Genomic DNA, 16,012 nt, shown 5'->3' on the forward strand with positions numbered 1-16,012 from the left:
GCTCTCTCTCACTCCGACATGCACACTCGGCATACCCTGGGCACGCTTTCACTGGGCGCATCTTATAGCAGTAGCGCCACTGATTGAAGGAAGGCTCACCTAACCCACATTCCATCCAAATAATATACAACCCGATCAAGGTATCGCAAAAACTAGGATTGAGTTGCCCAAGCACATATCCAATGAAAGATAGCATCCGTTGCTACCAAGGGTGCAAAGGCAACTTCACCCCTAAGGTCAATAATATTTGGGTATAGAACATAACATGACCCTTGGGCGGTTCAGAAGGCCATTCTTCATGATGTACCAAACACATTCCTACACTGCGGGGGATACTACATGATTGCCTTAGGGCTTCAACCTGCCTTTCGCTATCTAACAAGTTTTTCTCTAAAAGGTCCGCTGTGAACTCAGAGCGAAATATGGGTATGGCGTCAAAAACAACCCGCTTACCCACTAACATGAAGGAGGAAGAACCAATATTGGCTAAAGTTTGACAATTGCGAAAATCATCCAACGTTTCTTTGGTACAAGCCTCCAACAAAGGCCCTAAAGACTCTAACATTGCAAGCTCAAACCTAGAGCTAGAGCTAGGGGAGCCCTCATCACTAGGACTTCCAGACTCTGACATCTACAACAAACAGAAACAAACTCTACCACTACATGAAAGATCGAAACATAAGGAAGTTCCTAAGGCATGAGGAAAAGCTCAACCAGTTCATCACGTTCTTAACCAAATACATGAACACTCAAACAATTCAACAAGAATGAAAGCATGCGATCTGGTAGAGAAGACTGCCAACCTGAAAATGGTGCAAAGCAATGCTGTAATCCCTCTCAACCAGAGAACACTCTATCTTCCAAAATAACTACAAAATGAGCAAATGAAGGCAAGGTAAAGAGTGGAGACTTATCCTTCTTATATAAGTTCAACAGGACCAAAGAAATTCAAAATTCAAATTCAAACCATGAGAAAGCCCCACATGGAAAGTCTTCAAACTTCCACAGCCAGGGAATTTCAAACTTCACATTTTCAGTTCCCCCACTTCAAAAAAAAAAAAAAAAAGGGGGGGGGGGGGGGGGAACATAGCAACTTCATCAATGGAAGACAACTACAAATCTCAAAAGCTTCACACACTCTTGATCAAGATAGTGTGAAGCAAAACCAATTTATGGTGCCAACAAAAGCTTCAACAAATGAAGGGCAACTACAAATGTCAAAAGCCTCACACACTCTTGATAGGAGCATATTCATGCGACTTAAATGGCTTGTTCTCGTGCATTTACGTTATGTTTCTTTAGTTATTTTAGTCCTTTATGCTTCTTTTGTGTGTTTTCAGGTTCTAAGGGCTTAGGGAGCAAGAAAGTGCATTTTGAGGCTATTTGGAGCATTTTTGGGCATGGATTGGATAGCTTAATCATGGAGCAAAGAGGATGGACGAAATTGAAGCCTTGTATTTACTTTGGACATAAAACAAAGGGCCTAGCCCATTCTCTCTTAAACCAACCCCAAGGCCATGCATTTCCTTCCAATTCCAAAATCCACAATCACTTCAAAAGCCATGCAAAGCCATATTCAACACCCTAAATCTTCATCATGCAGCCACACATTCTTTCTCCACACCTTGCCATGCATAATCCACCACTTTCCAACCTATTCACATGTATTCATCATTGCACCACAAATCAGCCACTCACATGCATTCACACACCAACAACATCCCATGCCGTGCATTCTCTTTCAATTCAGCCAAGCCACATGCATTCCCTTCACATTCACCCACATGCACATTCAATCATTCACTCACACTTCCTTTGCCGTGCATTCCTAAACCCTTCACATGCATTTCCTTCATCATTTCCAACCCACATGCACCCTTTATTCTTCATCATTCCAGCCATGCACATTTAATCATTCATTCCCAAATCAATGTCGTGCCTTTCACTCCCAATTCCAGCATTCACATGCATTTCCAGCTCATCCAAACTCCTTGCCGCGGGCTTTCAATGCAATTCCGGCATCTTCACATGCCTTTCCAGCTTTCCCTTTTATTTCCAGCTCTCATTTTTCATCATTGCAGCCACCTACATGCATTATTCATTAACCTTTCATCATGTAGCCAGAAAATCAGCAAGAAACACCCTTGCCGTGCCTTCACACACCATTCCAGCACATACACACACCTTCACATGCAATTCCAGCTTTCACATGTTTTCTTAGCTGTTTTTCCATCATTAACTAGCCACTTGCATGCTTAAACAAACAGCCATTTACACCTTCATTCTTCCTATAAAAACCCTTGCATTCCCATTACCTAAACACATTTAATTCCATTCACAACACACCACAACACAACAAGCAACCTTGTTGCCGTGAGTTCTCCTTCCATTTCCAGCATCCCCCTTCCATTTCCACCACTCCCCATCCCTCCAAAACACTTCTCAATCATTCCTCCATACAAACACCAAACCAACAACATCCCTTAGACCTTATGCTACAACGAAGAGGAGGAGAAGAGTGCCCAAACGTTCATACAATTCAAGTTTGAGTTGTTGGAATTTTTAGGTGTTGCTTTTTCCTCGATTTCAATGTTTAATTTCAATTCTCTTTGTCTTGTACGTATGAGGAACTAAACCCCCCCTTGGCTAGGGGGGGATTCGAAATATATGTTTATGCTTGCAATATGATTTGATTACTTCTAATTATGTTTCATAAGTTGTGGATTCAATTTGTTTAACTGTTTGATTGATAACTTATTTATGTATGTTTATTGAGAGTGCACGCTTAATTTTCATGCATGAATTTGACGCTAGAATATAAGTGAGTTTCACGTAATAGTTATGAACTTATATTCACAAGTAGTGGAGGTTGCTTATAAACAATCGCGTTAAACAAATTCTTGGCATAAGTTTCATGCAATCATAGTAACGAATGCCTCGTCAACACTTATAGTTTTCATGATGCTTAATGATTCTTGCTTGTATCTCTATTATGCAATTCATGTAGGGAACTTGTGAGGAATGCTTTGGGTTGTCGTATGCAATCATCCAATTCATTAACTTAAGGAAAACTTGACGGTTAATTTAAGCGGACCTAATTAACTCGGGGTGTTGAGAATTCATGGTTTATTGAAAAGCAATTAGAAATCGTTTTGTATGCAAGTATAACATGTGTGGAGATGAACCCCTTAGCTAGCTTCCCATCCATTCATTTCCGTCAATTTCGTATTTACAATTTGTTTTCTTTGCAATCTATCCATTTTAGTTTAATCTCGTCTAAACCTAAACCCCCCCCCCCCATATTCTGTTTAAGTCTTAGTCTTAATCTTTCTTATTTTTATTTTTGCATTCTTCGCATCAAATAGTGTTTTAAACTTGTTTTTACGTTTTTGAAGTCAAATCCAAGTGATTAACAATCCCGCCTAATCCCCGGTCCAGAACGATCCCTACTTACATACTTACTACAATTGACAAAAAGAGGGTTTAATTTGTGTGTGTATAATTCTCGCATCAAATTTTGGCGCCGTTGCCGGGGATTAGCAACTTTGCTAATCTCTTGGATTGTTTTATTTTCTTTTGTTTTTATTTTATTCCAGATTCTTAATCTTGTTTTGGTTCTTGTTTTAGGTACTAGTTTATGACTCGGAGTTCTCATCTGATTCGTGAACATATCTCGAGCTTTAACGCTGATTTCGAGTGAGAATTGAGACGAAAGAGAAAGAACTCAGAACCTAGCGAATCAAGTGAAAGCTCCGAGTCCGTTTCTGAATCTGAAGAAGAACCCAAGACAACAGTGGGTGAAGAAGACATGGCAACAGACAACCGAACAATCAAGGAGCTTTCTGCTTCAGGATTGGCCAATGCCGCACCATTATGCATTCAATACCCTGCGGCTGCCCAAGGCAAGACCGATGAATTCGAGTTGAAGTCAAGCTTGTTGCACCACATTCCGAAATACCATGGGCTTTCCATGGAAGATCTCAACAAGCATCTCAAGGAGTTCGAGGTTGTTTGTTCGAGCATGACACCCATAAATGTCGACGGGAACATTCTGATGATGAAGGCTTTTCCATTCTCACTTTTGGAAAAAGCGAAGGATTGGCTTTTCGAATTAGCACCCGGAACGGTTACATCTTGGGATAGTATGAAAAGAGCTTTCTTGGAGAAGTTTTTCCCAACTTCAAGAATCATTCTCTTGAGGAAACGGATTAGTGGTATCCAACAAAATCAAGGTGAATTGTTTCCGTCTTATTATGAACGTTTTAAATCACTTGTTGCTTCTTGTCCACAGCATCAAATGAAGGAGGAGCTGCTCATTCAATACTTCTACGAAGGACTCCTTCCAATGGAACGCCAAATGCTTGATGCCTCGGCGGGAGGTGCGTTGGTGGATAAAACTCCGTGGGCTGCAAAAGTTCTAATTGCCAACCGAGCACATAATGCACAACAATACGAAGGTGTTGGACAAAGAGACCCCCCACGGCAACACCAAGTCAACGAGGTAAGTGCCATAACCGAACTTCAAAATCAAATGGCTAACCTTACTACGTTGCTTTCTCAGGTGGTGGAAGGTCCAAAAGTAAAAACCGTAGCTCCTTATGGCGTATGTTCCATGCAAGGACACCCTACAGACACGTGCCCACAATTGATTGAGAATGGGGGATGGGAGAGTGCAAATGCCATTGGATTTCCAAGCCACAATTAACCAAGGAATGATCCATATTCCAACACGTACAATCCAGGTTGGAGAGACCATCCAAACTTCAAGTGGAGGGAGCCCCAACAACCTCAACAACAAGGAGGCTTTAGACAACAACCCCCGGGGTTTTACACCAGAACCCACAGCCAAGACCAAAACCAACCACAATCCATCCAAAACCATCAAGGTACGTCTTTAGATAATGCTACAATTCTTAAGTTACTTACTAGTTTGTCTCAGGGACAAGAAAATCAAAACAAGGCGATGCAAAACCAAGACCAAAGGGTGGACCAATTAGAGAAGCAAATAGGGCAGATTGCGGAGTTTGTGGGACAATTCCGAGATCAAGGCAAGCTTCCAAGCTCAACAATTGTCAATCCAAAGGGTGGCTTTGAAACCGCCAATGCAATCACCTTAAGAAGTGGCAAGGAAGTTGGAACCACCTCACAACCACCAAAATCAAGTCAAGACGAGGAGGACAAGTTGTTGCAAGAAGAAGCACAGGGAGCAAAGCCCACGGCCAAGGATGACCAAACCTTGCTGAATTCATCGAGTCCCCCTAAACCATCCCAAACCACCAAGGTAAGTCCCAATTCGACTATTTCTAGTTCTATTCCACTAAACGTGCCCTTTCCTGGCAGGTTTAGGCAATCAAAGAAGGAAGAAGCCGAGAAGGACATTCTAGAGACCTTTCGGAAAGTTCAAGTCAATATCCCGCTCCTTGATGCGATTAAGCAAGTCCCAAGGTATGCTAAGTTTTTAAAAGAACTTTGTACAACAAGGAAAAGGATCTCGAACAAAGAGGTGGTTCAGGTAAGTGAGAATGTCTCTGCTGTGTTACAAAGGAAATTACCCCCTAAATGCAAAGATCCGGGTAGTTTTACAATTCCGTGCGTTATTGGTAATACTAAGTTTGAACAATGCATGTTAGATCTAGGTGCTTCAATTAACGTCATGCCATACTCTATTTATGCTTCAATGAACCTTGGTGAATTGAAAAATGATGGTGTGATTATTCAGTTGGGCGATAGATCTAATGCCTATCCAAAGGGCGTATTGGAAGATGTCTTAGTACAGGTGAATAATTTGATTTTCCCGGCGGATTTCTATGTCCTTGAAATGGAGGAAACCACCCATGCTCCACCCTTACCGATTCTTCTTGGGAGGCCATTCATGAAGACAGCCCGAACAAAGATAGATGTGTTTAAAGGCACTTTAACGACGGAATTCGATGGGGAAGTGATTGATTTCAATATTTCTGAAACTATGAAATTTCCTAATGATAATCACTCATGTTTCTCTATTGATATTCTTGATTCTTTGGTGCAGGTACCCGATCAATTCCATGCCATGGGTTCCAATTGAGCCTAAGAAGGTCTCGTCCGGCTGCAAGACGTAAAAGAAAACGCTACTTGGGAGGCAACCCAATACAGTGAATAAAACAAAGCTTGTTCATTGATTTCCGAGAGATTACAAAAAAAAAAAAAAAAAAAAACATGGCAGAAAGATGGGGCCTTCACAAAGGTTCTGCACGTGAAGCCCCACTACGTGGCAACACTCTCGGAGCAGAAGGCATCGGAGCGGAAGGCATAGGAGCGGGAGGCATAGGAGCGGGAGGCATAGGAGCGGGAGGCACCGAAGATAGATCATTCAAGGCCCCAAGCCTTGGTGGAACGCTAGATGATGCAGGAAAGAGGTGCCTCTAGAAGAAAGGCGCAAGCCTTTGACGGTCATCAAGCTCATCAAGCTTCCTCTTCATGCCTGTCGAATAATTGTTGGCAAGCACGTGCAAACTTCGATTCTCGTACTTAAGCTGTTTGATCTCTTGCTTAAGACTCTCCACCTCCGCCATCAATGATTCAACCTGACGGGAGCGAGCAAGTAGACGTTGGCCCATGTTGGACACAGAGCCAGCGCACTGAACACTGAGAGCCAGGGATTCTTGAACGGCCAACTCATCGGACCGTCCTGAAAGCAGCTGACTGTCTTTGGGAGTGAGGTGGTTCCGAGCTACTATCGTAGCTGTTGTTGCATCCGTCATCACAGAGTCCTCACCTGTAAGAGGGCCATGAGAAGATAAGAAAGACGGGCACCATACCTTACCCTGACGAGGTGCAACTGGATCACTGCTTAGACTCAAATCTAAGCAAATGTTCGATGGGTTAGATGAGCTAGCCATTTTTCAAGAAGTTAAAAGAGAAGGGTTGGATGGAGTAAAATCTTGACGGGCCGGAGACGATTTCTGGGCAATCTTCAAAGTGTGCATGCTAGAGGTGATCGATCACCTCTATTAAAGAAGAGGCATTCACCGATTCAGAAATGAAGAGACACCACTCTTCAAAGCCGGATTTACCGGCGTAAAGATCGCCAGCTCTTCAGACGCAATCCCGGCTTTTCAAATAAAGCGTGTAACTTTGTCAAAAGCTCCCGGCTTTTCAGAAGACGCTTGGAAAGCGAGAAAGCAGCTGCACACTTTTGCCGACAAACGTGGGTGACAAAGCCGAAAGCTCCCGGCTTTTCAGAAAGCGTGTGCAACTTAGTCAAAAGCTCCCGGCTTTTCAGAAAACGCGTGCCATTTTGTCAAAAGCTCTCTGACAAAGCTGAAGATGCGTGGAGGACATTGCCGCATCCGCACTGCCACTTGCCATTACAATTCCTATATACATCAACATTCATGGCAAGGCATACACCCACAAACGCATAACTTTCCTTCTCGGCAGAGAATGTAGCTGCAACCAACCCTCTCAAACATGTTCAGTTTTCTTCTTCTCTTGAGAACACATTTTCAACCATGGATGTATCCCCCAAAGAAGGTACCAGATGCCTGGAGCACAGATGAGCCAGGAGGAAACGGTAGATCGAAGCATATAGAGACAAGCACAACAAATACATGTGCTGATTCATTCACCGCTTCTTCAAAAGCAAAGGTATCTCATATCATCAAGGTCAAAAGCAAAAGTATCTCATATCATGCTCTTTCCCTGTCTTTTCCTTTGTCTTTGTTATTACTTGCATGGCAAAGTGAAAGAAGCAATCAGCCGGCACTTGGAGTCAGTCTTCCGATCTGGAACCAACTACCTGGAATCTATTCCCTGGTTGCTTACCTAGCGTTGCTCTCGAGTAGTCATCTTCAACGGTTGATACACTTCCAAAGAAGGGACCACTTCTGCAAAGGGGAGCAAGTAAGACAAGTGAAAATGATACATTGAAGCATGTGGAGACAAGCAACAACTGCATATGCTGAGCTATCCTCTAACCCTCTTCAATACGAATTGGAGAGATTGAACAAAGAAACAGATAAAAGGAGTAAGCTCAGACCTTCGGGGGAGACCAAAAGAATCCTGCTGCCCAGTTCAAGAGTAGCACAAAGGAAAATCAACGATCGGAGGAAACCAAAAGAATCTTCAGCCCAGTTCAAGAGTAAGCCTATGGAATCACCAAGATCATGCCCATGCATTCAACAAAGGAAGGCCGAGAAAGCACTCCAATTCCAGATTTGCGTTCCTAAACTCTTCTCTTTGTTGTTGATTTTGTTTATGCCATGTTAGGTTGTTAGATGTTGTTTTGTTTGTTTGTTTGTTATTTGTGTGAGTCTATGCTTGAAACATTGAGGACAATGTTTGATTTAAGTGTGGGGGGGGGGGGTAACTAAGTATATTTGATGCAAATTCGTGGGATTTTATCACCCATAACTTCAAGTGTTGTTCCTTGCTGTTTTAAAATGTTTTTGAGCTGATTTGGAGTGTTTTAGTGTGTTTTGTTTTATAACTCCGAAAATCACATAAAAATTTGAAAAACATGTTTTGAAAAGCCTAAAAAGAGTGTTTTGAGTCGTTTTTGTGTGTTTGTAGGTCACCTTCCAACACAATGATAAGGATTTGGTTTTTAATGGCATGACTGTTAAAAAGAGTTATAAACATGGAGAAAAGTTTGATTTACTCTTGGTATATGCTTGGTTATGGTTATAATGTATGACTTCACATGCAATCATAAAAGAAAAATTGGTTTTTGTAACATGCTTGAAGGAAGGAACTCAAACAAACGCTACAACCTTGTGAGACTTGAGCCTAAACGTTATTTGGAGAGTTAAAATCTGTGCATTATTGTTTTCCAAAGTCGTTGCATGATCTCATTATTCTTTGCTTGGTTACTACTTAGAAGGCGTTTCATCGTATAGTTCCAAATGCTAGAACTCATGCCCATTTCATTCAAAGCATGTTATTGATTTGCATAACACATATTCAAGAAGAAGTTGTGTAGTGACCACCACCAAAGCCAAATTGCCATATTTCCCAATTTTATTTGTTTTGTAGGATTTAACCCCATTGAGCCTTGTGTAGCCTACTTTCTTTGTTAACCCGCAATTATCCTCACCTAGCCTAGAGTATGACCACCCATACCTTTGTTCTTGAAGCATAGTAAGCAATGAATTCCTTTTGATTAAGGTATTGCAGAAAATAAGTGTGGGGGAAAGAGTGTTTATGTGAGTTGATGTGCCATAGGCACGGCCAACAAGAAAAAAAAAATGAAAAAAAAAGAGTTGAAAAGTATTGTTTGTTGAAGTAAGGGCCCAAAACAATAAATTAGGCCCTAAGAGTTGTTGAATCTCCCCCTTATGTCTAAAAAGTTGATTTCTGCTTGCCAAGCGAATTCTAAGCCTTAATCTCATTACGTTGCTTGCTATTGTTTAAAGAACTTTTGTTTATCCCTACCTTTCCTTGTGAGCCAATACCCCAAGCCCCGTTACAACCGTTGACTTCTATCTTGAGTGTTGTGCATTTCAATTGTGGAGTTTGAATTTGGTATGAGCATATGGTGTCACTGGTTCTCGCATCTAAGTGGTAGCATTCCATTCATGAGATCATATCCAAACATGTTTATTAACTCCAGAAATTGCTTTCTTTGAGATATACATATGTGAGTGTTTAGTTTCATATTTACATCAATCTTCTCACATATACTTAGTGTAGGGTGTGTAGTTAGAAAATCTAAGTGAAAATTGAGTGCATATCTTGTGAGGAATTGAGCAAATTCTCTAAGGCATGTTACTACATTCAAAATATGGTTTTAAATGCTTAATTGTGAAATAGTATGTGGTGACTATGATTAAGAATGTACTTAAGTGTGAAGATGACTAAAATCTGTGGGAATGATGATTTTTAACATGTCATGTGCACTGGAAATCCCTAAGACGATTGTTGGAAGGTTTAGGTTTTGTTTTGTTTTTTTGTTTTGCTAGAGGACTAGCAAAAGCTAAGTGTGGGGGAGTTTGATAGGAGCATATTCATGCGACTTAAATGGCTTGTTCTCGTGCATTTACGTTATGTTTCTTTAGTTATTTTAGTCCTTTATGCTTCTTTTGTGTGTTTTCAGGTTCTAAGGGCTTAGGGAGCAAGAAAGTGCATTTTGAGGCTATTTGGAGCATTTTTGGGCATGGATTGGATAGCTTAATCATGGAGCAAAGAGGATGGACGAAATTGAAGCCTTGTATTCACTTTGGACATAAAACAAAGGGCCTAGCCCATTCTCTCTTAAACCAACCCCAAGGCCATGCATTTCCTTCCAATTCCAAAATCCACAATCACTTCAAAAGCCATGCAAAGCCATATTCAACACCCTAAATCTTCATCATGCAGCCACACATTCTTTCTCCACACCTTGCCATGCATAATCCACCACTTTCCAACCTATTCACATGCATTCATCATTGCACCACAAATCAGCCACTCACATGCATTCACACACCAACAACATCCCATGCCGTGCATTCTCTTTCAATTCAGCCAAGTCACATGCATTCCCTTCACATTCACCCACATGCACATTCAATCATTCACTCACACTTCCTTTGCCGTGCATTCCCAAACCCTTCACATGCATTTCCTTCATCATTTCCAACCCACATGCACCCTTTATTCTTCATCATTCCAGCCATGCACATTTAATCATTCATTCCCAAATCAATGCCGTGCCTTTCACTCCCAATTCTAGCATTCACATGCATTTCCAGCTCATCCAAACTCCTTGCCGTGGGCTTTCAATGCAATTCTAGCATCTTCACATGCCTTTCCAGCTTTCCTTTTTATTTCCAGCTCTCATTTTTCATCATTGCAGCCACCTACATGCATTATTCATTAACCTTTCATCATGTAGCCAGAAAATCAGCAAGAAACACCCTTGTCGTGCTTTCACACACCATTCCAGCACATACACACACCTTCACATGCAATTCCAGCTTTCACATGTTTTCCTAGCTGTTTTTCCATCATTAACTAGCCACTTGCATGCTTAAACAAACAGCCATTTACACCTTCATTCTTCCTATAAAAACCCTTGCATTCCCATTACCTAAACACATCTAATTCCATTCACAACACACCACAACACAACAAGCAACCTTGTTGCCGTGAGTTCTCCTTCCATTTCCAGCATCCCCCTTCCATTTCCACCACTCCCCATCCCTCCAAAACACTTCTCAACCATTCCTCCATACAAACACCAAACCAACAACATCCCTTAGACCTTATGCTACAACGAAGAGGAGGAGAAGAGTGCCTAAACGTTCATACAATTCAAGTTTGAGTTGTTGGAATTTTTAGGTGTTGCTTTTTCCTCGATTTCAATGTTTAATTTCAATTCTCTTTGTCTTGTACGTATGAGGAACTAAACCCCCCCCCTTGGCTAGGGGGGATTCGAAATATATGTTTATGCTTGCAATATGATTTGATTACTTCTAATTACCTTTCATAAGTTGTGGATTCAATTTGTTTAACTGTTTGATTGATAACTTATATATGTATGTTTATTGAGAGTGCACGCTTAATTTTCATGCATGAATTTGACGCTAGAATATAAGTGAGTTTCACGTAATAGTTATGAACTTATATTCACAAGTAGTGGAGGTTGCTTATAAGCAATCGTGTTAAACAAATTCTTGGCATAAGTTTCATGCAATCATAGTAACGAATGCCTCGTCAACACTTATAGTTTTCATGATGCTTAATGATTCTTGCTTGTATCTCTATTATGCAATTCATGTAGGGAACTTGTGAGGAATGCTTTGGGTTGTCGTATGCAATCATCCAATTCATTAACTTAAGGAAAACTTGACGGTTAATTTAAGCGGACCTAATTAACCCGGGGTGTTGAGAATTCATGGTTTATTGAAAAGCAATTAGAAATCGTTTTGTATGCAAGTATAACATGTGTGGAGATGAACCCCTTAGCTAGCTTCCCATCCATTCATTTCCGTCAATTTCGTATTTACAATTTGGTTTCTTTGCAATCTATCCATTTTAGTTTAATCTCGTCCAAACCTAAACCCCCCCCCATATTCTGTTTAAGTCTTAGTCTTAATCTTTCTTATTTTTAGTTTTGCATTCTTCGCATCAAATAGTGTTTTAAACTTGTTTTTACGTTTTTGAAGTCAAATCCAAGTGATTAACAATCCCTCCTAATCCCCGGTCCAGAACGATCCCTACTTACATACTTACTACAATTGACAAAAAGGGGGTTTAATTTGTGTGCGTATAATTCTCGCATCAACTCTTGATCAAGATAGTGTGAAGCAAAACCAAGTTATGGTGACCAACACAAAGCTTCAACTCTCAACCACAAAGCTTCACCTACAAGTTTCAACCATAAAGCTTCACCTACAAAGCTTCAACCTTCAACCACAAAACTTCAACTACAAAGCTTCAACCACAAAGCTTCACCTACAAAGCTTCACGAAATGGAGAGCAACAACAAATGTCAAAAGCTTCACACACTCTTGATCAAGATAGCGTGAAGCTAAATCAAGTGCGGTGTCCTAAAATAGCTTCAATCATTCAAGCTATATACCCAAACAAAAACCCACAACCAATACACCTTACCTATTTACTTATATATGCTTCCAAACATATTATAATAGAGTAACTAACAAGTCAAAGTTTCACATTTAATGGTGAACAAAAGTACAAGAAATCCACCAGTAATGAAGGAGCTACAAAAATTGGAATCTCCCCCAAACTAGAAATCCAACCCAAGCAGCCTTTCTCTTTCTCTCCCTCTTCCGTCCCCTTTTATCTATCAAATTTCTGCAACTTCTGCTCTACTTCAATGGAGCTGAATTTCGGATATCTTATAGTCCTTGAGCAGGTGAACAACCTTCAAGAAGGAACTGTTTCTGTTTAAGCAACGGAAGTTAGAGTATTGAAGCTCCAAACATGATGGTCAGATTTCTACAAACTTCGAAGCTGCCGCAGTGTTTCAAGGATCTGGAAATATTTAACCGTTAGCTTGTTCTGAATTTTTGATATGTTATAGAAGAAAAGATGATAAACAACTTTGATGAAGAAAGTATGTTGATCTGACCAAGAGAAAATGGAGTTTCAAAGCCCACAACGGGTCTGACGGGTTGACAGGAAAATAACGAACAGTCACTTATCATACCTGAATTTCTGGAGTTGTACCACTTCGATGGACCTCAAATTTGGATATGTTGTAGTTCACGAGTTAAGGAACAACTTTCATGAAGACAACTTTGCGATTTGAGCTACAGACGATGGTGTTATATTGAAGAGCTACAGAGGAGAACAATGGAAGCTGTGCAGAAAGGGAGACAAACTGAGGAAGAATGCACGGGTGGTGCATTCTGACAAAACTAGGTTTAGAGCAGGCCTTGGGCCCTGGGTCCTCAAGCCAACCGTCAAACAATAGCCCAAGAAGGGTGCTAGTCTTGCATTTCACAACAAAGGCACAGGCCTCCTCCTATCTTTGGGTTTGCCAACCAAACGAAAACCAAAAAAAAAAAAAGACCCGGGCCTCCTATTCTTTGGGCCTAGCAACCGTCAAAAAAAAAAAAAAAATATATATATATATATATGAAGGAGGAGTTTTGTTTGGAAAATATATATATATATATATATATGAAGGAAAATGGTGAAGTTTTGTTTGGAAAATTGCTTACTAGAAAGACACCTCCCTCGTCAACTCCCTCGACCGGAGACTTGGGGAACTCCTACCATATACCACTACACCTTGGTACTCGGAAATTTCGCGACTACTCAGTGCCTTGGATTTTTCAAGTTCCCAACCGAGAATTTTTCCTCACTCAAGAAATTAAGGGAGCACTACTTCAACCTACAGGATCCACCCACAAAGTTTCAACATGCAAACTTCAACAAATTACAAATATGTGCATACACATGAATCAAAACAAACAAACAGGAGGGCGCCTTCACAAAGGTTGCTCAGGAGAAGTCTCAACACTCAGCAAAGCCCCAGAAATAGGAGGCACCGGAGGGTGATTATTTGGAGCCTCAGTACTGGGCAGAACCCCAGAATGAGGAGGCACCAGAGGTTGATCATTTGGAGCTTCATTATGTGGTACAGCCCTAGAGGACGAAGGCAGTAAATGCCTTTCAAACAAACTCACAAACCTTTGATGATCATTTAAAATTTGACCCTCGGATTCCTGTAACTGGTCAAGCTTTCTCTTCATGGTTGTAGCATAGCTATGTGCTAGCATGTGCAACTGTCTATTCTCGTGCTTAAGCCCTCTGATCTCCTGTTTGAGACTTATCACTTCAGTCATCAACGATTCAACTTGGCGGGTTCGAGCAAATAGGCGTTGGGCCATATTAGACACAGAACCTGCACACTGAACACTGAAAGCCAGAGAATCCTTAGCAGCCAACTCATCAGATTGTTTGGAAAGTAGTCTGTTGTCTTTGGGATTGAGAAGATTCTTGGCCACCACTGCAGCGGTCATATCATTCTTCATCACAGAGTTCCCAATAGTAAGGGGACCATTAGGAGATAAGAAAGATGGGTGCCATATGTTATCCTAAGGAGACATGGCTACCTCTTCTACAACATTCAAGTTCAAATAATGGTCGGACGGGCCAGACATTCTCAGAAAAGATGAAGAAAAAAATGAGGTACAGTCAGTCTCAGAAGTACGAAAATAAGGGAAAAATTCCTACAAGCAATAACTTTCTGAACGTAGTCCTTGAACTTAATTGGTGCTCCTATAAAAGAAAGAGTCAGATCTTTAACAGGGCTGCTTGTTCAAAAATCAAAGAGGCACCACTTTCCGAATTTCAAGAAGCAGATTTCCTGAGTTAAAATTTATTAGCAATCTTCACATGCGACATCAGGTCCTCAGATACCAAGGACAACTTTGCCAAAGAACTCTGACAAAGTTAAGACAGGTAAATGTTGAAGGCCCAATTACCCTACTATTACCCAAAGGATAAAGAAACAGCACATGATTATTGGAAAATTCTTATTTGTGTCAACCTCTGTGCTCCGTGGCAAAGCAGACTTGCAAAAATGCCCAACCTTTCTTCGCATCTGAGAAAACACTCCTAACAAGATTGCTTGCTGATAGGAGCATATTCATGCGACTTAAATGGCTTGTTCTCGTGCATTTACGTTATGTTTCTCTAGTTATTTTAGTCCTTTATGCTTCTTTTGTGTGTTTTCAGGTTCTAAGGGCAAGGTATGCAAAAGGATGCCTTTTGGAGCCTTTTGGAGCAAATTAGAGATTGGAATGGATATCATATGCTTGGAGCCAAGAGGATGGACGAAATTAAAGACTTGAAGTAGGAAAGTTAAATCCTAAAAGACCTCATGTTTAAGCATCATTGAAAACTCCTACGCATTTTAGAACACAAAAACAACATTCCTTGCAACCTTAGGACATTGTCGTGTGTTTCCTTGTGTCTCCGTTCCTTGCCATGCAAGGAAGGGTTTTGTTCCCTATTTTTAAACACTTAAAGCATTCACTTATCATATCATTCACTTAACATATCATTCAATTATCATATCATACATTTATCACTTATCACTTCCATTCACTTATCACTCACCACATATCATTCATTTATCACTTAACATATCATTCACCATTCACTTATCATAACCATACATTTATCACTTATCATACTCATAATTATCTACACATTTCAACCATTTAAACATATGCATTTCAACTCACATGCACACCCACCTCTTTCAAACCCTTCACATGCATTTTCTTCATCACTTCCAACCCACATGCACCCTTTATTCTTCATCATTGCAACCATGGCACATTTACACCAACAAAACAACTCCCATGCCATGGCCTACTCATATTCCCATTTCCTTTCCAACATCTCACATGCATTTCCACCTTCCTACTTCATCATTTCACCACATTCTCCCTCTTTAATTCCATATGCATTCACTTCATCATTCCACCATTCATTCTTTATTCCACAAACAAGTCACATGCATTTCCACCTTCCTACTTCATCATTTCACCACATTCTCCCTCTTTAACTC

The 16,012-nt window shown here is 40.7% G+C and overlaps 2 pseudogenes; one reads left to right on the plus strand and one right to left on the minus strand.

The window, feature by feature from the left end:
• Positions 1-3,637: 3,637 nt before the first annotated feature.
• On the plus strand, positions 3,638-12,874 carry LOC148691517 (uncharacterized; annotated as a pseudogene).
• Positions 12,875-13,919: 1,045 nt separating this feature from the next.
• Positions 13,920-14,594, minus strand: LOC148691518 (uncharacterized; annotated as a pseudogene).
• Between the last annotated feature and the right edge of the window lie 1,418 nt (positions 14,595-16,012).

Source organism: Pyrus communis, chromosome 13, assembly GCF_041283825.1.
Source record: "Pyrus communis isolate YQ-2024b chromosome 13, ASM4128382v1, whole genome shotgun sequence".
Taxonomy (NCBI): Eukaryota; Viridiplantae; Streptophyta; class Magnoliopsida; order Rosales; family Rosaceae; genus Pyrus; species Pyrus communis.